At 44.7% G+C, this 22,395-nt stretch overlaps 1 protein-coding gene across 4 annotated transcripts in view; it reads left to right on the top strand.

Annotated features, from left to right (window-relative positions):
* The window catches only part of stx11a (syntaxin 11a), a 132,390-nt gene that overhangs the window by 49,246 nt on the left and 60,749 nt on the right, over positions 1-22,395 (top strand). The gene's annotated exons all lie outside the window — the stretch shown is intronic.

The following is a 22,395-nucleotide window of genomic DNA, read 5'->3' as shown; positions in this document are numbered from 1 at the left end:
CTCCCTATCGTAGTGATGGATGAAAAATATGTGACATCCTAACACAGAAGAATTCACAGAGCCATTTATTTAAGTGCAGAAACAGTTTTGTTTATTATGCCAGGCTGACCTAATATGTGTAGAATGGTGACATTATAGGAAGCCCACACAATTCCTCATAAAGCATTATAAATGCAGATAAAAATTACTGCTTATTTATCTTTCAGTGATAAATGAAAATTTATTCATTTGGCATTACTTTGTTAATTCAGTTTCTCCCTCAGCCTCAGAAACATCTCTGCAGACAGCCAGCATTGGGCGTGGCTTCATCTGCACTGAATAGAAGTTAAAGTATGAAGCAACAACTGACATTTTGCTCCATAAACGTCATTCTCTGATTGACTGAAATCAATGCCATTGGGTTTGACAGCCCATAGCCACTGGATTGCTATTTGACTGGGCAAGGTATTATTTTTCCAAATTCCAATCAGACATGAAGGGTCGTAATTAATGTGAAGGGCTATAATTCAAAGCTTGTAGGCAGATAATTTAAAAACATTAAATAACTAAAGTCTAATGGAGTGATGCAGGCATACAGAGGGAGCAAAATCTGAATGCTTTCTTGGAGTTGATGTAATCCCCTCTGACACTCTTCTGCTTTCTAAGCATCTCTAACGATAAAGAATCTGTTGGTTTCTCCTTGATTGATTTCAACTGTGCACCAGGGAATCAAGACAAGCCCCAAACTCTTTAATTGTAGGGTCACAACTTGATGCTGAACTTTCATGTCCGCAAGCCCGGCCTGCGGGGTTTCCTGGAGGTGACAGTCAGCCTGAAGGAGACGATGGTGAGGTAAGGACACCGGTGTGATGTCGGTAGATCTGACTGTGATTGCCTTGAACAGAGAGGGATCTATCCCGAACCGGGCCGAGTCTGATCTCAACCAGGTGAAGCTCCATCTGCAGGGCAGCTTGGTCCTTGGAAGGATCGATCAGTCTGTTGTTGACACTGCCAGACTCCACAACTGTACGGATGATGCGTATGAAGTCACTGCCCAGACTGACTGGCCAGGATTCCGCCAGTCATGGTCAAAGCTGCTGGAGGACACTCAGCCGCCCACTCTGCAAGGGTGAGGTGTGTACATTTATTAGCCAGAGTGGAGTACGTTTTACCTGTATCTGCCACAGGGATATATCCACCAAACACCTCTCTGACTGAGAATTCCCCGCTCCAGCCAGAAGTGGAACAATTGCTACCCCTTCCCCCAACAAATCTGGTTCCACAACCAGCTCCGAAGGCAGCAGCCAACACGCTTGCCAGACGGTAATGTCCGCCTTGACCACGGCAAGCAACAGCACAGTGTGCGTTTTTTTTTCCACGCTGAGCCTGTTAAGTGATGTGAACTTTGTTTCCATAGCTCAGCTTTTCTCAGAGTTCAGGGTCTGTTGTCAAATTAAGTTGTCCTGAGGCTGCATGCCCAGAGTTTTTGCTAAGTGCTGCCCCAATTCTGGTCTTGGGTACAGGTGCTGTTCTCCCTCGAGGAGTGGGTTCCCTTGTGATGAAGGTGGTGGCATTGCTGTCGGGAGATCTGCAGGAGTCAGAGTGGTGAAGAGCAGTTCCACCTTGGGCAGCCACAGAGCTTCACTTCTCTTCTTCTGCCATCCCGCAGCACGCTTGGAGTTAACATTGTTACCTGGAGAGTCATGAAGGCAGTATATGTCCCTGACAAATTTGCAGCATCCCAATGCGATGTCCTTGTATCTCTGCCATCTCTTCTTCTGTCTCTTGGTGAGGGATTTGGGGGCGTGTGGCTGAGTTGGTCCAGCTTCTCCTCCTGATCCCAGTCTTTGCTGGGCCTCTGTGCATTATAGATTGGACTGCCTCCTGCACAGATTGCAACGTTTGCTTATCCCTGCAGTCCTTGGTCTGGTGGCCCACCTGCTTGCAGTTCTTGCAGATGACTGTACTGCATTGTGCTGCCGCATGTCCAGGTTTGTTGCAGTTGCGACTCACACTGGGTTGTCCTGCAGACACATGTACCCCTGTTTGCCTTTGACAGTGAACACTGAGGGAGGATGGATAATTGCTTCCTTATCGTCAACCCTTAGCTTGACTTTAACCTGGTGCTTGCAGATCCCAAACAGGTTCTTGGTGTTCACAAGGCTTCCTGCTCCCCTGACATAATGAACCAGGAAGGTGAGGGCATCCACAATAGGTACATGTAGGTTAAATATGTGCTTGACAATCACATGTCCTCACACGTGCTAGGCAGTTGTCACCTATTTCCTAACACATAGGTATTGAAAGACTTGCCGAGCCACTCCAGAGCAGAATGGAATGCAGACTGGAATTCAATGCGGGTGAGGACAGCAGCTTTCCTTTTTTGAGTCTGTATGGCAGTTTCTCAGCGCATTTTCTTCTGCTAACTCACAAATCACCAGATTGACCAATCTTGAAAAACACAGTACTATGTTGTGTGATTTGATTTCGTAAGTTTATATCTACTTCTGCATTTCAAGAAACATAAGGTTACAAATTGGAGATAAACATGAGCAATGTGATCAATAGATTGGTTTATCTTGTTGTCATATACAGTACACCAGGGTGCAATTAGATTCCTTCTTCACATGAAACTCACAATATATATCTAAGATGGCGCCGGTAACTGGCGACTTTGCGCGAGCTCTCCCGAGCAAACTGCCCTCTCCACTATCCTATACCCGAGAAACCCTTCTAAACCTCCAATCTGCTACATCTAGCAAGATCAACAACACCCTGGCGAAGCTACTGCCTCAGCTGGAGACCACCGCACCAGAATTGCTTCTTAAACTCCGGACCGCACCTGGACCCGACCAGTGAGGCCCACCATGTTCCCGGAGACCTGCGGTCTGCTACCGTGCTGGAGCGCTTGGAGACACGGCCCATTCCAACCAGCACCTCTCCAGAGCAGATGGCCGCACAGAAGTGATGGCGGAGACCTCAAGGTGCCCCAGAAGCTTCCCTGGAGCGACCGCCGTAAAGCCCCGCTGGTGGACATCCACAGCTGCCGGAAGTGAGGCCTCCGCCGCCGACCTCAGAAATCGAGCCCAAGGCTCGGCTGGAGCGGAGGCCTCCGCAACCATGACTCAGCTTATGGACTTGTTTCAATCAGGAGCCTGGCCCTCTGGGATTAAGTGTTGGCTTCGGGGCCCGACCCAATCGACAGCCTGGGCCCCCGGCAGCTGGAAGTGGCAGCGGAGCCTCCCGTAACTCGGACCCGGAGCGCCCGATGACGCGACCCACCGATCGATCCCCGCAGGACGCGTCCACCAAACTCAAAGAGTTGACAACAACACACTGCATCGATGGAAACCTGGAAAGATGCACTACTTACTGAAGAAGCATGGGAAAAGAGCTGGGCTGCTGGTCAGATTGGAGCTGAGGGGCTTCAGGGTCCCTATGCCCACCATCCTACTAGCTAATGTGCAAGCCATAGAGAACAAGGTGGGTGATTTTAAAGGAAGACTCACCTACTGCAGGGAGATGCAGAACTGCTGTGTATTCTGTTTCACTAAGACCTGGCTCTCCCCTGCCACCTCCGACTGTGCCATCCGACCGGAGGGATTTTCGATTCATTGGATGGACCGCATGGCATCTTCGGGCAAGACGAGGGGAGGTGGTGTCTGCCTACTGATCAACACTGCGTGGTGCTCGGACACAGTGGCACTGACAAGCTCCTGCAGCCCGGACCTGGAACACCTGTTGGTGAAGTGTCGTCCCTACTATCAGCCACGGGAATTCACCTCGGTCATACTCACAGCGGTCTACATTCCCCCCCAGGCGGACGTCGAGTGTGCTCTGAACATACTGTATGCCAACATCAGTGAACTTGAGACCAGGTACCCGGAGGCTTTGCTCATTACAGCCGGGGACTTTAACCAGGCCAACCTCAGAAAGGCACTGCCAAAGTTATACCAACATGTCTCCTGCCCCACTAGAGGGCCGAATATACTTGAACACTGCTACACAGCAGTCAAGGATGCCTACCGTTCCATCCCACAACCTCACTTCGGAAAATCGGACCATCAGGCCGTACTCCTCCTCCCGGCTTACAAACAGAAACTGAAGCAGGAGGTCACAGTGTCAAAAGTAGTGTCACGTTGGATGGAGGAAACGGATGACGTCCTCTGTGACTGCTTTGAATCAGTGGACTGGATAGTATCCAAGGACTCGGCAGCTAACCTCGATGAGTATGCCTCAGCTGTCACAGACTTTATTTGGAAATGCACGGAGGACTGTGTGTCTTGCAAGACGATCCGGGTATTCCCTAACTGGAAACTTTGGATAAATTATAAGGTCAAGTCCCTTTTAAAGGCTGGAGCTGTGGCTTTTAGGTCCGGGGATACCAGTCGCTAGACGGAATCCAGGCATGAACTCCGGAAAGCCATTAAGGGCGCCAAGAGGCAATATCGAGCCAAGTTGGAAGCCCAGGCTAACCAGAGGGATGCCAGTAGACTATGGCAGGTCTAAATGAGATTACTGGGTGCAAAGAAAAGGCTGGGAATATCAATAACTGTGGCGCTTCTCTTCCTGACGAACTTAACGTATTCTACGCAAGATTCGAACAGAAGAGGAGCGTCCCGCTCCCTCCGGATGAACTGGACCTGGTGGCATCGAAATTCATCGTCACCGAGGAGGACGTTAGAAGGGCCTTCCTGAAGATAAATCCAACGAAGGCAATGGGCCCAGATGGTGTCCTGGGACGGGTTCTCTGGGCCTGTGCAAGCGAGCTAGCTGGAGTGTTTGCTGACATCTTCAACTGCTTCTTGCTTCAGTCCAAGATCCCCTCATGTTTTAAGAAGGCAATGATAATCCCAGTGCCGAAGAAGAGCAAGGTGGCATGCCTGAATGACTATCGACCTGTGGCTCTGACATCAATTGCTATGAAGTGCTTCGAGAGATTGGTTATGACACACATCAACCACAGCCTACCGGTCAACCTCGATGCTTTGCAATTCGCCTACCGGAGCAGCAGGTCAACGGCAGATGCCATCTCTCTGGCCCTACATTCCTCCTTAGAACACCTGGAGAATAAAGACGCATATGTAAGGCTCCTTTTCATTGACTACAGCTCTGCCTTTAATACCATCATTCCAAGTAAACTGATTCCTAAGCTCCGGAACCTGGGCCTTAGCACTCAGATCTGCAGCTGGATCTTCAACTTCCTCACAGACAGGACCCAGGCTGTAAAAATAGGGGACAAGCTCTCCTCTACAATCACTCTGAGCACCGGTGCCCCACAAGGCTGTGTACTCAGCCCCCTGCTGTACTCACTGTACACCCATGATTGTGTAACCAAGTTTGCAATATACAAGTTTGCTGATGACACAACAATTGTAGGCTGTATCTCGGGTAATGATGAGTTTGAGTACAGAGAGGAAATTAAGAACCTGGTGGCATGGTGCGAAGATAATAACCTATCCCTCAACGTCAGCAAGACGAAGGAATTGGTTGTTGACTTCAGAAGGAGTAGCGGACCGCACGACCCCATTTACATCGGTGGTGCGCAAGTGGAACAGGTCAAAAGCTTTAAGTTCCTCGGGGTCAATATCACAAATGACCTGACTTGGTCCAACCAAGCAGAGTTCACTGCCAAGAAGGCCCACCAGCGCCTTTACTTCCTGAGAAAACTAAAGAAATTTGGCCTGTCCCCTAAAACCCTCACTAATTTTTATAGATGCACTGTAGAAAGCATTCTTCTAGGGTGCATCACAACCTGGTATGGAAGTTTTCCTGTCCAAGACCGAAAGAAGCTGCAGAAGATCGCGAACACGGCGCAGCACATCACACAAACCAATCTTCCATCCTTGGACTCACTTTACACTGCACACTGTCGGAGCAGTGCTGCCAGGATAATCAAGGACACGACCCACCCAGCCAACACACTTTTCGTCCCTCTTCCCTCCGGGAGAAGGTTCAGGAGCTTGAAGACTCATACGGCCAGATTTGGGAACAGCTTCTTTCCAATTGTCATAAGACTGCTGAACGGATCCTGACCTGGATCTGGGCCGTACCCTCCAAATATCCGGACCTGCCTCTCGGTTTTTTTTGCACTACCTTACTTTCCATTTTTCTGTTTTCTATTTGTTATTTATAATTTAAATTTTTTATACTTACTATCAATTTGTAATCCAGGGAGCCGGAAGCGCAGAATCAAATATCGCTGTGATGATTGTACGCTCTAGTATCAATTATTTGTGACAATAAGGTATAAAGTATAAAAGTATAAAGTATAAAATACATGATAATATTAAACACAATGATGAGTGAAAAACAGCAGAATATTACAAAGATTGTAGTGCTTTTTGAAATAGCGCAGAAAGATATGCAGAAGTAACAGTAACTGAAAGATGCAGCATTAGTTCAAGTTCAAGTTTAATGATCATTCAACTGCACATAAATATAGCCAATTGAAACAACATTCCACTGGAGCCAAGATGCAAAACACATTACCAATAGCACACTGCAAATATGGTTATGATAGCAAAAAACATACAAAAAACAATATTGCCCAAGTCCCTGAGTTGTACGGCCTGTCGAATGATGGTGCACGAGATGTTGTCCTGGTGCAGCTTGTCCTTCCACCGAGCGAACACCATTGAGCAGTGTCGATCGAACACCGTTGAGCAGGGTCGATCGAACACCGTTGAGCAGTGTCGATCGAACACCGTTGAGCAGGGTCGATCGAACACCGTTGAGCAGGGTCGATCGAACACCGCTGAGCAGGGTCGATCGAACACCGCTGAGCAGGGCAGCGTCGATCGAACACCACTGAGCAGTGTCGATCGAACACCACTGAGCAGTGTCGATCGAACACCACTGAGCAGTGTCGATCGAACACCATTGAGCAGTGTCGATGGAACACCATTGAGCAGCATTGATTGAACACTGGAGGCAGCATTAAGCGAGCTGGAGATCAGCCCGGATGGGAAAGACCAGTTCCCAACCCAGCACAGATTCCAGCATAAAGGCCTCTGCTCTCTCCCTCACTGCCTCAGGGTCTCCTCTCCTGGCTGGCTTAAACAGGCAACCCTTCAGAACAAGGGCCTAGTCTTTGCCACCACTGAGGCAATGAAGCTCCCCCACCGTCGGCCTCGTCAATGAACCAGTGAACCTGACTTGCAGTATTCTACATTACCAATGTCCAACAGAGTCTTGTGATCAAAAGAAAAACAACCAAGACAATCACTTGCATCTTTCTGAGGGCTGCGCACTGCCTCGGAACAACAATGGTATGCCACAAGTCCAGGCAACAACACAACAACGGGATGTAGTAAGTGCAGCTTCATCCCTGTCGAGCAACTCACTGATAGGATAGACTTGCTGTACTCAACATCCTTGATAACCAGCATTGGCTTGCGATCCTAAAAAAGAAATCACATCTTTGGTTGGATCTGGAGTGGCTGCTGTGTCTGAGTGTGCTGCCATTTTACCGGAAAGTCCTAATCACTGCCAAAGATTTGTTTGTAAGGTCACGTTTGAGTAAAAGATCTGAACTTGGCTAACTTCAATGTACCAAATCGATTTGGCACTTTGAAATACACACTGGTATCAGCCCAACTAGTAGAGACAACCCAAGCTGCATAAGTGGAATTGTCTTTGCCAATACGTATCTGTCCCTTCGTGGTAGGTGGTATCCAGGACTTGTCTGTATCCTGATCCAGCTCCACCACTGTGTGCCAGCCGCCAAGTTAACTTGAATATCCCCATCTGTCTGTAAAATTTCCATCTTGTACTTGGAGGGCCTGTAGAGTTGGTTGAGCCGTTCCCAGAGCCAACACACTCACCAGGAAGTTCAGCAGCAACTTTCAAACAACTTAACCAATATAGTCACCAAAACATTTTGGGAATTTCACATTCACCACTTCTGCCATTCTCCTGATTTCTCTTTAATACTAAGGGTAATCGAGCTTTCTTGCAGGAAGGATTGACTCGTTTGCTGCTTTAGTTGCTCCAGCCCGTTCTGATTCCCTGTAAGAGTACCTGATCTCACTGACCTCTCCAACACTGCTTAGTCGCCTCTTTCCAAATGTGGCTGTCGAGCAAACGATTGTCACAGGGCACTATATTTGTACAGCACGCTGTGCTTTCAAGTGTTTCAGAGTTGAAGGACACAGGTCAGAAACTCCACTCTCCCACATTGATTGACAATTTATAAGAGAGCACCGAATACAGACCTGAAACCCCTTGACAGAGTGGGATGAAGTGGGGACACATTACTCCATTTTCACTGAGCTCCTTCAGAGCAATGGATGAAAAGTGACAAATATTTGGTGGTTCAGGCAACACTCTGAGGAAACAAGTTCTCAGTCAACATTTCAGAATTTCAGCAGCATTTTTCTTTCATTATTATTCAGTTTCACCCCACCAGAGCTAAGTGTGGACAGCTTTCTCGGCCATCCCTCCATTTCTATGGGTAAATGGTGAGAAGTCATGATGGGTGGTGGGATACTCGTGATGGAAATCTAGGGATTCTCACTGCAGGAACAAAGTTGTGAGGAAGGTGAGGTGGGCTAAGGTGGAGAACCATTGGACTGGAGGATGCTTCACGTGAGGCACAATCTGAATATTCATGTCGGAGAATCAGACATGCATTTGAGAATGAGGGAGACGGGTGGTGGGGAATGGGTCACAGAGGAGAGCACTAGGACTGTGAAATGAATGATTTCCAGTGTTGGAGTTACTGTGATCTGATGCACACTCTTCTTTCTTGGCTGCGGAGGTGTGAGTTGTTGGGAAAGTGCTGTGCAAACATAAATGTGATGGTCTGAATGGCTGCCAGTTACGTCAGACGGAAACAGAATGAGAAACAGTCAAGTTCAAAGGCAGACAATGACTTTGAAATGCTGATGTTCTACTGAGTTTAGTAGACCTTCTGCAAAATACAGTGTTGCACTTACGGAGAAGGTGCAGTGCAGGCAGACAAATGAAGTGCAAGGTCCACAACAAGGGAGACTGAGAAATTAAGAGTTCATCTTTATCCGTCAAGAGGTACATTAAAGAGTCTTATAATAGCAGGATAGAAATTGTCCTTGAGACTGGCTGTGTGTGTTTTCAAGCTTGTATATCCTGAATGGTCCCCTAGTACGATGAAGTAGATTCTTGACTTCGTTATTGACCTGCAGCTCACTGTCTATCTGCACTGCACTCTCTCTGTAACTGTAACACTTTATTCTGCACCCTGTTATGGTTTTACCTTGTACTACTCCATGTACTGTTGTGATGAATTGATCTGTATAGATGATATGCTGCTTAGCCTATCACCCCTACTGGGACATAGGCCACCGACATCAGCTCACCAGGATCCTGTGTCCTGGGCTCATCTCTCAAGCTGTCCTCAAGTGTAACCCATCTTTGGATCCATCGTCTCCCAGGGATGAAGCCTTTAGAGCATTTTTTGGAGTTTCTATAGCATTGGGTTTTTATGGGATGGGGTTGCTAGCCCCATGCCCAACCCTCCTTTCGCAGCTAAGCTTGGAACAGTACATGGTGGCGTTGAATGCTATGCAAGGTACCTTTACCTCGATAGAAGTGACAATACTAAACCATTTTACCAATTTACCAATTTCTGCTTGATGGAAGGGGTCTTTGGTTATGTTGTCTGCTTCCCCAAGGCAGTGTAAGTGTAGACAGAGTCAATGGAAGGAATGCTGGTTTCTATGAGAGACTGAGTTGTGTCCAAAACTTTCTGTAATTTGTTGCTGTCCTGGGTAGAGCAGTTGCCATACCAAACTGTGACACATTCAGATAGCATGCTCTCTGTGGTGAGATCTATAAAAGCTGGTGTGAGTTATCGAGGACAAGTTGAATTTCTTCATCTTCTGAGGAAGTAGAAACACTGTTATGCTTTTTTGGCTGGAGCATCTATGTGCTTGGATGAGGGCAAGCTTTGGTAATATTTACCCCAAGGAACTTGAACCTTCCAAGCATCTCCACCCTGGTTCCTGAAGAAAATGACCAACTATTTTGTTTTGCTGACATTGGCCACTGGGCTGTACTTCATGTTATTGTTACCTGAGGTACTTCCACTATGGTGGTGTCGTCTGCGAATTCCTAAATGGAGTTGGAGCAGAATGTGGTTCTACAGTCACAAGTACCTCAGGAGTAACGTAGGGCACTGAGGACACCGCCTGTGCAATACCAGTGTTGACGATAATCGAGGCAAACATGTTTCTGCCAAAGATTACTGGTTGTGAAATGCTGCTCCGGTTGCAAAGGGGAGCTGGGTCCTCACTCTAGGACTTTGGGGATTAGTGTGCTCAGGATTATGATATTGAAGGTGGAGCTATGAGTTCCTTTGTTATCCAGATGTTCCAGAGGTAGGTTTAGGGGCAGGGATGGCATGCACCCTGGACCTCTTTCAGTGGAAGTGAATTGCAGTGGGTCATGGTAGTCTGGGAGGTTGGAGTTGATGTGTGCCATGACCAGTACCTCAACACACTTCATGGCGGTGGATGTCAGAGCCACTGGATGCTAGTCATTAAGGCAGGTTATCTTATTATTTTTCTTTGGCACCATGATAAAGCAGGCTGGAACCTCAGATTCAAGTAGAGAAAGAATGAAGATTTCTGCGAGTACTTCCGGCAGCTAATTCACGCGAGGCCTGAGGACAAGGCTGGGGACTCCATCTAGGCCAGTCACTTTCCGTGGGTTCACTCTCAGGAAAGCTGATCAGACATCTGCAGTGGTGACTGTTGATATAGGTGAGTTGGAGGCTGGCAAGGTGGGTGGTGTCATTTCATTGCCTGTTTGTGCATTAAATGCATTGAGCTCATTGGGGAAGGGTGTGTTGTTGTCAACGAAACTCTCCAGCTTTGTTTTGTAGCTAGTTATAACCTGCATGCTACAACATTGAATGGTAAAACATTATCTCAACCATTTAAAGTTTGCATCATCCAAGGAGACCACATGAACCACACTGTGAACGTAAAGAAGGCTAAGCACTGTGTTTATATTTTGTGTGTTTATTTTTATGAATAAATAAATTTATGTTTGAAATTGAAACTAGCTGGGGAAATAGAGCGATTATGAATAGTTCAACTGTTTTCCAGGTCTTACAACAAGTATTTGCTTACTTTTGAGAAACAATTTTTTTCATGTTTTGGACTGAGGATGTGTGCCAAGTGTTCTGTAGTTCCCACCTTGCCTGTCAGACTGTGGATTGATTTAATTGCTGGAGGGGTGAAGCTCAGCTCTGTTCGACATTTGTCTCTTTGCACCAATAGCAGATTGGTTCTTGAAGTAATTATGGTTGGAAGAACTTGTAGATACCTTTACCTAAAAGATTTTCCTTGGATACTCCATTGCTAATTTCAGGAAGCTTGAGGCATTCCTGAAGATGATGAATGCACTTCAGAGGAAAGGAAAGGAAACATCCTGAATGCAGTGTCTCTTCCTCCTTCCACAACAGAAGTAGTGACTGCTGATCATGCAGAAGCTGAACCCAAGTGTATCAGTTGTGGATGCAGTCATCCATGTGAAGGTATACGGAGACACTCAAGGCAGAAATTTGGCATGTCCCCATTGACTCACATCAACTTTTATAGATGCCCTGCTGGAAACATTCTCTCTGGATGCATAACAGATTGGTGTGGTAACTGCTCAATCCAAGCCCAAAAGAAGTTGCAGAGGGCTGTGAATACAATCCAGTCGATCACGCAAACTTACCTCCCCTCCTTTGACTTCCTCTCTACTTGCTACTGCCTTGAGAAAATAGTTAATATAATCAAGGTCCCCTCCAACCCTGGTCATTCTCTCTTCTCTCCTCTCCCACTGGGTAGAAGATTCCAAAGCTTGCGAGCAAGCACCATTATACTCAAGGACAGCTTCAATCCTGTTTTCAAACTTTTGAATAAACTTCTCACACCCTGAGGGATGAATTCTTGATTTCCCAATCTATCTCGCTGTGGATCTTGCACTGGACTCGCTCTGTAACTGTAACACTCTATTCTGCATTCTGTTTCCCTATTGTGCTACCCTGATGTATTTACATATGGAATGATCTGTCTGGATGGCATGTAAAACAAAGCTCTTCACTGAATCTGGGTACACGACTATAATAAACCAATGCCAGTATCAGCTGAAGGCTGACCATGATGGATGATTCATCCTCCAGCTATCTTGCCTCCTGATCAATGTCTATAGTTGTATGATATACCAGTACAAACCAAGAATGCATCAGACCCTGGGCACTTCTAGAGCAGTAATCTGCCAAAACAGCAGGAAAGAGAGCTATTGGACAGGTGATCATTGGGGGACCATACTCTAAACCTTGTGTAGGTCACCTCTGCATAAAATGCCCAAAACCCAGGGATAGGGAAGGACCAGAACTACATGAAGAAGGAATGGAATGAACTCACACCTGCCACTGAAAAGCTGAGAACAGAAGCAGTAGAGGAAACAGTATGTAACCCAGGGCTGGGTTGGGCTGAATGATTCAGTAAAACAGATGAAAAAAAAGGGGAAAGCTCCAAAATGAAGGAATCAGAGGCAGGAAGAGATGGGTGGAGGCCCTGCAGGCAGCTGTAATTTCAGCAACAAAGTAAAAAGAAACAGCAACGCATGGGAAGAAAGGTGAATGCACCCAAGACAAAGGCAAGTCAGGACCTAAGGTGCCAGCAACAGTAGCACAAATGGATCCCACCTCCAGAAAACTCTGAGAAGTGGTGCGGAAACCCAGACACCACAACTCTGACGCACCGAGAGCAGCACAACCCTGATCTGGGGAGGCCGGAGCAGTGCAGTCCACCTCTGTCTAACTGGGAGCAACACATTTTAGCTCCAGGAGACTGAGTCAGTACAACGTTCAGCACACACCAGCTCTAGAAAGCTGGGAACATTGGAGGGACCAATAAACCCCAGGCCCAGAACACTGGGAACAGTGCAGTGTTGACAAGGTGCAGGAAGCTGGAAATAGTGCAGACCCTAGCTTTAGGAAATTGGAAAGATTGCTGCATGCAATTCACTCAATTTAGGAAGCTGGGAACAGTACACCATTCTACTAGAACTAGGGGACATTGCCTCAAGGTTCAGGGGAGAAGATTTAGGATGGAGATGAGGAGAAACTGTTTTTCCCAGAGAGTGATGAATCTGTGGAATTCTCTGCCCAGGGAAGCAGTTGAAGCTTCCTCACTAAGTATATATAAGAAACAGTTAGATAGGTTTTTACATAGTAAGGGAATTGATTATGGGGAAGAAGCAGGTAGATGGAGCTGAGTTTACGGACAGATCAGTCATAATCTTATTGAATGGCGGGGCAGGTTCGATGGGCCAGATGGCCTACTGCTGTTCCTATTTCTTATGTTCTTATGTACTGTAGCTCCAGGAATCCAGGATTCATACAACACATCATTGATACAAGAAACAGGAACGGTGTAGAGCCAAATGGACTAGCTCCACGGAGCAATAATGTGAAAAGTGAGACATTGCAACTGTAACTTGACAAGCAACCCAGCACCAAAAATGCAGGAGGAGTAACATCAAGAGCAAATCAGAAGGCAGACTCAACTCAGATTGAATCAGCAAAAGCTGACAAAACTGTGCATCATTTTTGACAACCCTGCAGATGGACTATCATAACCATACATCTGTTCAACACCAGAGGGATCAGTCCAGTTGAAGATAGGCTTCCTACTGGCATCTCACATTCTCATGGTCATATCTACCGATATCACACTGGATGCCTTTCTGGCCACTGCCTTCTACCAGCTGATGGTCATCTACAAGAATACCAGACCAGAGGGTGTAGAAACTGGTCATGAAACCGCTGAGCCCAGGAGACATCAAGGTGTTGGTTGGAGTACATTCATTTTTTGATGCACTGATTAGAAGCAGTTAAGGCAATTGTAAAGTTGTTCTTCATCTGTTATTCAAAAGTGTTCAGAGAAAAAAAAACATGCAGAATTGAGAAAAAGTGAGGAACCAGCAAGATTCACTCTTTGCCTTAGAATCTTCATCCTTCAGTCTAGAGCAGGATAAGACAGATTTGTGTTGCTTCTTCCAACAGACTCACAGGGTAGTTTGAAGAACAAATGGCCTTGAAGAAGTGGGTGGCTCAGTAATGTCTCTGTGGACTGAATGTTCAAAATGAATGCTAACATTGCATTTGTCTTCCTTACCACTAACTCAACCTGCAAGTTAACCTTCAGGGAATCCTGCAAGAAGACTTCAAAGTCCCTTACATCTCTGCTTTCTGAGTTTACTCTCCCTTTAGAAAAAGTCTATGCCTTTATTCTGTCTACCAAAGTGCATGACCGTACACTTCCCTTACTGTATTTCATCTGCCAGCTCTTTGTCCAGTCTCCTAATCTGTGTAAATCTTTATGCAGACTCCCTGCTTCCTCAACACTACCTACCCCTCGACCAATCCTTGTATTGTCTGCAAAGTTGGCCACAAAGCTTTCAATTCCATCACCCAAATAATTTCAATATAACATGAAAAGAAGCAGTCCCAATATTGACTACTGTGGAACACCACTAGTCACCAGCAGCCAAACAGAAAAGGCTGACTTTATTCCCACTTTTTGCCCCCTGCCAGTCAACCAATCTTCATGCAAGTTTTTATTTGTAATACCATGGGCTCTTATCTTATTCAGCAGCCTCATGTGCAGCACCTTGTCAAAAGCCTTCTGAAATTCTAATAAATAACATCCACTGACTCTCCTTTGTCTATCCTGCTTGTTATTTCCTCAATGAATTCCAACAGGTTCGTCAGGCAAGATATGGTGGATATCGAGGGGATATTTCCAATAGTGGAGGAGTCTAGGACCAGAGGGCACAGCCTTAGAATGCAAGGATATCCCTTTAGAACAGAGATAAGGAGAAATTTCTTTAGCCAGAGGGTGATGGAGTTCATTGGTAAAGGACGACTGTAGAAGCCGAGTCATCGGGTATATTTAAAGTGGAGGTTTATAGGTTCCTGATCAGTCAGGAAGTCAAAAGTTATGGGGAGAAGGGAGGAAAGTGAGTTTGAGAGGGATAATAACTCAGCCATGATGGAATGGCAAAGTAGACTTAATGGGCTGAATGGTAAAATTCTGCTCCCATGTCTAATGGTCTTATGGTTTGTCTAAGCCTTTTAATATTAAGTAGGTTTCAATGAGATCCCCCTCATTCTTCAAAACTCTAATAAGTACTGGCCCAGAGCCATCAAACACTCCTCAAACATTCCTGGGATCATTCTCATAAACCTCCTGTGCACCCTCTCCAAGAGCAGAACATCCTTTCTTCAATAAGGGGCCCAAAACTGCTCAGAACACTGCAAATGCAGTCTGACCAATGTCTTACAAAGCCTCAGCATTACAGTCTTCAGCACGACATTCACTGTGCTTCAATTATGTGTCATTGTTTTCTATTTAAGATAATAATCTGGCATCAGATGCTTCTTGTCAAAGTGCATAACTTCATAACCACAATAAATTCCATTTGTAAAGCTTTCACCTGCTTACTTAATCTGTCTATGTGCAGTGACAGATTCTAAGTATCTGCATTGCAACATCCCCTTCCACTTGTTTTCATGTCATTGACTCCGCCACAATCATGACTGATTCATTTCTCTCTCAACCCCAATCTCCTGCCTTCTCTTGGTAACCTTTCATGCCTTGACTTATCAAGAAGCTATCAACCTCCACCTTAAATACACCCAATGACCTGGCCTCCACAGCCACCTGTGGCAATGAATTCCACAGGTTCGCTACTCTCTGCCAAAAGAAATTCCTCCTCAACTATGTTATAAATGGACAACTCTCTATTCTGAGGTGTGCCCTCTGGTTCTAGACTCCCCCTCCATTGGAGACATCCTCTCCACAGCCACTCTATCCAGGACTTTCAAAATTCAATAGGTTTCAATGAGATTCCCCTCTTCATTCTTTGAAATTCCAGCGAATACAGGCCCAGAGCCATCAAACGCACTTCATATGATAAATCTTTCATTCCTGAAATCATTCTCCTGAACCTCCTTTGAACTCTCTCTATGTCAACACATCCTTTCTTAGCTAAGGGGCCCAAAACTGCTCACAATACTCCAGGTAAAGCCTTACTGGTGCCTTATAAAGCCTCAGCATTACATCCTTGCTTTTATATTCTAGTCCTCTCGAAATGAATGCCAACATTGCATTTGCCTTCCTCACCACCGACTCAACCTGTAAGTTAATTTTTAGGGAATACTGCACAATGACTCCCAAGTTCCTATGCTTGCTTGTTCAGGAGTGCGATTCCATGAAAAGACCTGTGATGACCAACTGGCTGCTGTGTGCTCTGAGATCTTTAAGCTGTCGCTTTGTCAGTCTGAGATCGCCACCTGCTTCAAGCAGACTTTAATTATACAGGTGCTTATGGGTAACCTGCCTCAATGATGGCTGTCCAGTCACAATACGTCTACAGTAATGTAGTATTTTGAGAGATTGGTGATAAAACACAGCAACTACTGCCTAAGAAGTGACTTGGATCCACTGCATTTTGTCTACCAAAGCAGCAGGTCCACAGCAGATGCCATCTGATTGGCTCTTCACTCAACCCTGGAACATCTGGACAGCAAAGATGCATACACCAGGATACTCTTTATCAACTACAGCTCAGCATTTAATAGATGATCCCATCAAAACTAATCAATTAACTTCAAGACCTTGGCCTCAATACCACCTTGTGCAATTGGATCCAGGATTTCATCATTTGCAGACCCCAGTCAATTTGGATTGGCAACAACATCTCCTCCATGATCTCCTTCAGTAGAGGCGCACCACAAGGCTGTGTGCTTGGTCCCATGCTCTACTCACTATACACTTATAACGGTGAGATTAAGCACAGTTCCAATGCCATATTCAGGTTTGCTGACAACACCATTGTCATAGGCCATATCAAAGGTGTTGACGAATCAGCATACAGGAGGAAGACTGGCCAGAGAACAACAACCTCTTACTCAATGTCAGCAAGACCAAGGAGCTGATTATTGACCTCTGAAGGAAACCAGAGGTCCATGAGCCAGTTCTCATCAAGGGAACAGAGGTGGAGAAAGTCAGCAACTTTAAATTCCTCTGTGTTATTATTTCAGAGGATTTGTCCTGGGCCCAGCACTTAAGTCCAAGTACGAAGAAAGCAGGGCAGTGCCTCTACTTCCTTAGGAGTTTGTGTAGATTCAGCATGACATCTAAAACTTTAACAAATTTCTGCCCATGTATAGTGGAGAGTATATTTATTTGCTGCATCACAGCCTTGTATAGAAACACCAATGCCCTTGAACGGAAAATCCTACAAAAAGTAGTGGATACAACCCAGGTAAAGTTCTCCGCAACATTGAACACATCTACATGAAGTATTGTCACAGGAGAGCAGCATCCATCATCATGGACCCCCACCCACCCAGAACATGCTCTCTTCTTGCTGCCGCCATCAGGAAATAGGTACAGGAGCCTCGGGATTCACACCACCAGGTTCAGGAACAGTTATTAGTCCTCAACTATTGGGCTCTTGAACCAAAGGGGATAACTTCACTCAACTCCACTTGCCCCATCATTGAAATATCCTCACAGCTGACGGACTCACTTTGAAGAGCTCTTCATCTCATGTTCTTGATATTTATTGCTTATTTATTTATTTATTTATTTATTATTTCTCTCTTTTTGTGTTTGCACAGTTTGTTGTCTTTTGCACACCGGTTGAATGCCCAAGTTGGTGCAGTCTTTTATTCTGGTTATCATGATGCTATTGTGGTTATTATTCTATGATGGGATTACTGAGCATGCTCAGAAGTAAATGGATGCTGTTGTGTATGGTGACATGTAGGTACTTTGATAATAAATTTAATCTGAACTTTGAAAGAAAAAGATATATCATGTTAATGTAATGTCAAACTGGTAAGTAAATTGAAAGACAAGGTGAAAGGGGTGTGTAGGCAGTCGAAGGCCACTGTTCATTCCCGTGCCTGATCACAGCTGATTTTTTTCTGCCTTTGTGCCTGTTTCCTGAACTAGCCCTACTCCCGTAAGTCCCTCTCTGTGTAAAAAAAGTATTGATCTTTATCTTGAATATATTGAACAACTAATCCTCCAAACACTCTCGTGCAGAGCAATCAAGCATTCACTCCCCTTGAAATAAAGAATTTTTTTCTCAGCTCTATTCCCTTATTTTGAGCCTGTGAACCCTCTACTCACTTCAGCCAGGGGAAACATCTTCCCTGTCCAAATATCTCATACTGTTAATGCAACAAAGAAATTATATGGCATCACATGATATATTTGCGAATATTATACATAAAATATATTTTGTTTGTAAGATATACTGCAGCTTAGCCGCTGTAGTGGAGGAACAACTCTGAAGGTCTCAGTGTTGCCAGTGACACAATGTTGTTGGCCATCAAGAGCATTCTTAACATGTCTAAACTGCCTGTTCTCACCATCCAGAGAGCGCTGGGAAAACTGATCACTCCCAGTTTGCTTGATGTGGGAGGAGATGATTTGCATTGTTTGCACCTGGAATTCAGAATCCAAATCACTGACACAGGTCATGAAACGTGTTGTTTTGTGTCACCAGTACAGTGCAAGATACAAAAACTTGAAATGACAATTAGAAATAAAAATTGAACTTTGAACTTCAATGGATGCAGCCTTTTGAAGGTGACTTTGATGGTGGGCTGTGTTGTGCTTGTGATGGAGCTGGATGAGCCTAACAACCCTCAGCTTGCTCTTGCAATCCTGTGCATTGGAGCCTCCACACTGGCAGTGAGGCAGCCAGTCAGAACGCTGTCCATGGCACACGTCTGGAAATTCAATCAAGTTTTTGGTGACAGGACAAATCTCCCCAAACTCATAATAAAGTGTAGGCGTTGGAATACTTCTGTCATATTTGCATCGATATGTTGGGTCCTCTGAGATGTTGACACCCAGGGACTTGATACTGCTCATTCATCCCACTGCTGACTTTTCAATGATATTTGAGTAATCTTGTATTTCTACATATATATATATATATAGTACATAAGTTTGATTATGTATTCTTATTTGTTTAAATAATTCATTACGGGTTATATGTATTGTGACGAGAATACACATAGATTAAGATGTTAGCTGTCCTGTGCTGGCACCAGTGGGATCAGCAGTTGGTGTGCCATCTGTCTTCAGGAGGGAGAGAGATAAGGAAAACAATGGAGCAGCATTTGGAGATGTTAATGAAGGGACGGGAGAGCTGTCAAGGTCGGCTCCCTCTTTGAACCCTGAACTGTTTGAAGTGATGGACAGGCGATACCCCAGCAGGGGGATAAAAAGGGACAGGTTCACTAAGGCAGGACACACACGACACCCAAGGTAACGAGACCCTGGAAGTGGTGTGTCTCTCACAAGTCGGTGGGAAGTTTTGGAAGGCCGGTTGCGGGACCAGGCCATAGACGCACAGGGTGGAAAGGCACGATCGGCGGGAACCTGGTGTGTGTCCACCCTTGCCTGGGTGCCAGGTTCACCGTAGAGAAACAATCGTATCGGGAAACGGAGGGGTCACGGTCGGTGACCTCAGATGACATCACAAAGGACTCGCCCGAAAGCTGACTGCGAAGGTCTGTGTGGAAGCCGTTTTGAATATTCATTTGTTTTGCTCTCTCTCTCCTTCCCCCACACTGTCCATCTCCCACGGCAGCGATTACTGCGAACTGAACTGAACTAAATTGAACTGAACTTTGCGTCACTTTAAAACTGGTCATTTACCCCTAGACAACGATAGAGCTTGATTGATCCTGTTATCTTAATTCTGTGTACATGTATGTTTATCATTGCTGAACTGTTGCATTTATTATCCTTTTGATTAGAGTACTGTGTTGCTTGTTTCTTTAATAAAACTTTCTTAGTTCTAGTAATCCAGACTCCAACTGAGTGATCCATTTCTGCTGGTTTGGCAACCCAGTTACGGGGTACGTAACAGTATAAATATGTCAATTGCATACATCATTATGTTACCACGTGATATGTACACACCTTGCTTAAAGTAACCCAAAGTTAGATCTGCATCTTTGGACTCCCTTATCTTCCTTTGAATTAGTTAAATGTTTTCAAGTTACAAAACATAACATTGGTGATTAGATACTTTTAAAATGAACCCAAGACAGCTATGGTTCTGTTGAAGCTTGAGATGCTTGAACTGAAAAAATGCAGCCCAGCATGTGCACAGACTGTGAAGTTTAAAAAAAAAAGCAGCACAGCACGTGTTCTTCGGAACGGAAGATACAATCATTTTTAAAATGTCAGAAAATGGAAAAATTCACAGATTTATAAAGAGTAAGTACTGGGTGATTAATAATCTTAAAAAAACAGAAACAGCTGACTACGTTGGAAAAATTGACACATTTGATCACTCAAAAGAGAACTGGAATATGTATATTGAACGAATTCAACCGTATTTTGAAGCAAATGAAGTAGACAATGAGAAAACAAGTACCAATTTTGCTGAGTTCATTGGGTTTAAAGGCATACGGTTTGCTTTGAAGTTTAAATGCTCCAACTAAACTAGCAGAAATGAGCTTTGCTGCTGTTGTAGAAGTAATGCAGGAATATTTAGAACCAAAGCCACTGGTGATTGCAGAGCACTTTACGTTTCATATGTGGAATCAAAAGTAGGGTGAGTCCACTTCAGTGTACCTGGTTGAATTAAAGAGATTGTCTTAGCATTGTCCATTTGGGAATGGACTTAATGATACACTAAGAGATTGTTTGATTTGTGGAATCTTAAAAGAAAGCATTCAAGGATGGCTCCTAACTGAAGCACAACTGACATGCAAAAGAACAGTTGAAATCACTGTTTCAATGGGAACTGCGGACACAGATGCAATTGAGTTGCAGTCAGGAATGAAAGTGAGTGTGAATAAAATTGCAATGTCTGAACAGAAACTAGCCTGGCCAACCAAATAGAGTTACTGTTGTGGCAGAAGCTTACATGCACCAAACAAACACAGATTTAAAGACAAAACTTGCAGAAAATGCAATAAAGTAGGACACATACAAGGAACATGTCAGGCAGACAAAAATAATTGACAGTGTAGGGAAAAGAGAAAAAGCTAATAAGTCAAGTTACAATCTCAAATAGAGTGCTAAACTGCTGTTGATGAAAAATTCAATAATGATGAGAGTGACACTGGACTGAAAAGCCTTGAGATGTACTGTGTGAAAACTAACAATAGACAAGCACTATGGCTTGCACCAGAAGTGAACTGCAAATTAATTAAAATAGAATTGGACATTGACTCAGCTGTTTCAGTTGATTCACAAGATGACATTTCTAAGATACTAAACTGAAGTCTGCAGACATCCAAGAACTCATATTGGAGAAAATATAACTCCAGTGGGAATGACATTCATTACAGTGTAATACAACCAACAAGACACATCAAGCTTGTATGTGGTAAAACAGGAGGACCAGAATTGTGGGGGTGTGATTGACCGAGACAACTACAACTTGATTGGAGATCCATCCACCATTTGTTTGGCACATGCCCGGCAATAAAGTCAACTGGAAGTGAATCATGAAAGGTACTGGATGATGCCACAACTGTCTCCATGCTGAACACCATGAAGTGTTGCCCAACAGAGGACAAACAGGTGTTGGTGTAAACCTCTATGCCTCTGGTTGAAAAGCATATTGGACCAAGGAAGGACTATGCTGCTCAGAGGGATTGTGAAAGTGATGAAAGCAGTGGTCTAACTGCAACAGTTTTTTTTAGGCAACATATCTGAGAAAGCTTCTGATATGTTCATCAGGCAGTTACTCGTGGAATGTCGTTTGGTTTTAAGCTGGAAGAGAGTTCAAGGAGCTTCAGGAAAGTTGTGAGCATTTGACTTTTGTGAGTATAAAGGACCAGAATCTACTCTACGTAACTTCAAGTGGGAGACAAAAAGCTGCTTGTAAAAGTAAATGCAAAGACTGAAGCCCTCATGGGTGAATGTGAGGTTAAAAAGTAAGGATTCAGTGGACATACAAAAAAAGAGGATTCATCAGATGATGTTGTGGATGAGGAAACCAAGAGAAGAGGTCAGAATGATAGAAGGATAACTAAGAGAATATTCCAGTGAACTAAATGCACAATCAAGATGCACAAGCTAGATGAAGAAAAAGGAAGAAGAAGAAAGTTGGCTACTGCTATCAGAACCACTTCCTGCAGCCTCAGCTCCTACAACTATCACAGAGGAGGCTCCAAAATCTGAGATTGTTTCGCAGCCATGAGTCTCACCTGAGAAGCAGAGTGACTCCCCCTTACAAGAGTAAGCAATCCTCCACAGCGATTAAATCTTTAGGCCTGAATAGGACAATTTAAAAAATACCATGCTTGGCATCTCTGTATTTAGCAGAAGTATTATACAGTGTATATATTTGGGATGCATTCTAGATTGAGTTGTTTATAGCTAA

Source organism: Mobula hypostoma, chromosome 8 (genome assembly GCF_963921235.1).
Source record: "Mobula hypostoma chromosome 8, sMobHyp1.1, whole genome shotgun sequence".
Classification (NCBI taxonomy): domain Eukaryota; kingdom Metazoa; phylum Chordata; class Chondrichthyes; order Myliobatiformes; family Myliobatidae; genus Mobula; species Mobula hypostoma.
This window is presented reverse-complemented; position numbering and strand designations above follow the sequence as displayed.